This window comes from Gavialis gangeticus, unplaced genomic scaffold (assembly GCF_001723915.1).
Source record: "Gavialis gangeticus isolate Ggan-Ray unplaced genomic scaffold, GavGan_comp1, whole genome shotgun sequence".
NCBI lineage: Eukaryota > Metazoa > Chordata > Crocodylia > Gavialidae > Gavialis > Gavialis gangeticus.
In genome coordinates, this window is record NW_017729032.1 from 103,219,931 (window position 1) to 103,222,044 (window position 2,114).

The 2,114-nt window shown below is 43.4% G+C and overlaps 1 long non-coding RNA gene across 1 annotated transcript in view; it reads left to right on the forward strand.

Moving 5' to 3' along the window:
• Nucleotides 1-728: 728 nt before the first annotated feature.
• Nucleotides 729-2,114, forward strand: part of LOC109302652 — a 5,300-nt gene continuing 3,914 nt past the window's right edge. The window contains exons 1-2 of the long non-coding RNA XR_002098882.1: nt 729-739; nt 1,273-1,275. This is a non-coding gene — a long non-coding RNA (uncharacterized LOC109302652). The remainder of the gene's footprint in view (nt 740-1,272; nt 1,276-2,114) is intronic.

A 2,114-nucleotide genomic window follows, 5' to 3' on the forward strand; every position in this document is an offset into this window, starting at 1 on the left:
CCTTGGGGAAAGGGGGAATCCTGGAATAAGAAGCAGGAATTCTTACCTTTCAGTCCTCCAGAACTCTGCTGGCCTAAATATGTAGCTTCTCCAAACTCAAGCTAGCACTAACACTGGTCAACATTTCTGTGGATCACAGTGGGCACTACTACATGTGTAAATAATTTGGGAGAAGTTTACTCTCAGTAAACTACTCAAGAGTAAACTCTTCTAGGCACATGTCTACATGTGCAAGGATGGACGAGCAGATTTGTTGCTCCTAGCAGCAGACTGACCCCATTCCCTGCAGCCCTGCAATGGACCCTGAAGCAGCCAGGGGGAGCTCTAGGCTTCCCCTGAGTGCTAGCCCAGGGTCCAGGAGACAGCTGTCTCCTGGCAGGAACTGGGACATTGCTCCCTGCCCACCCTGAGCTGCATGTTGCCAGGGTGGGTTATGCCACTGGAGCCCAGATGGGGACAATGCTACCCTAGGGAGCTCCCAGACCCTGCTCTGTGATCATAGGGCCCAGCACCAGCTGTGGTGGCAGAGCCAACCCAAGCAGCAGTCATCTCCCAGGGCAGGGAGCAATCTCCCACCCCCTGCTGCCCATCTGACTGGGAGCACATTTGCTCCCAGCCAAGTGTCTATACATGCACTGCTGGGCAGTAAGTAATCTTAAGTAAATTTGCTACTTGCATTTATAGGTAGCAAATTTACTCACAGTTAGAGCCAATTATTGCACATTAAGTGTCTGCATGTGTAGATGTGCCCAATGTAAAGTGTAACAAGGCCTTACCTACCAAGGATAACTTTATCTATGGAATCCTGTCCACACACAGAAGTTGTATCAGCTTACCTTGAATTTGTTTCAAAAGAAAAACAATTTACAGCTTTGTGTATGAGCACTGTTATATCTGGTTAGTTTGGGACTAACGCAAGCTTAGCCAATATAAGACATTAAATTGCTATGAAATTGTCAGTTCAGTAAATTGGACCACTTGAAATTACATAGACTTAAAATCACCTTTTTTGTTAATGCATATAGATCAGATTTGAATGTGTTGTCTCCACAGAGACATTTAACCCACCCACCCCACTCTTCTCTACTTTGGGAAGCATATCTAAAACAGAAAGTATAGATTACATGCATGCATTTGGTAGCTGGGCATATGACTTCTGCACTGTGGCAAGGCAACATACTTGCAGAGAAAGAAGGAATATTGCTGTCTACACCTTATATTCCACTTATTTAAGATTATAATCTGAGGAAATCTAATTTGGGGTCTAGAAAGCACGTAAACTTTAATAACAATATTTAATTGCAATTTTTATAAGAAAAGCATATACAAATATAACAGTGTTGTAGCTTTAAAAAGTGCTACAATCTATCATTATGGTTCTGCAATATAAATTATGTTCACTTAGGGCAGAGTCCTATTTCATTTATGTACCCAAATGGCACTTACTCACCCCTGTAACTGCAATTTTTTTGCACTTACACATTTTAAGATATGATTTAATGTGTAATGCATATTTATGTGGGCATGTACTTGTGCAAGTGTAAGTCCTGAAATGTAGCTTGGTAAAAACTCATAACACCAGACCACTGATTAGACATTTTACAATCCTTTCTCAAATCCTCATCTAGAAGTGAAACTACTGCACTGTGCATTTATTATTCATTGTATAAGATGCAGAGAGAGAGCAATAGGGAAAATTTTGCCCCAATGGGGTCAAGGGCTCTGTCTAGAGCCCACTGCCTTTCTGTTCCATAGAAACATCCATCTCACTGAATCACACACTTTGTAGCTTGTTTGCTTCTTCCTGGAACCATATATTGCCCTGTCTTGGTTACCCAGGGGGCCAGTTTCAGGAAGGCAATGACCCATGGACAGTGGCCCTGTAGTCTGACACTCAGAGCATAGTGTTCAAATGTCAGACAGCTGTAGGCTCAAACTTCCTTTTTTGACAGGGAAGCATAGAGCCTAGGTCTTCTTCTTCCTTCCTGAATACCTAAACAACTAGGACATAACATAGTTCTTCTATTCCATCTTGTCGCGGACGGGCCCCAAGGTCACGGTTGGCTGGGGTACGGATCGGATCAGGCAGGATTAGCGGCGAGGAGTTAGAGCGG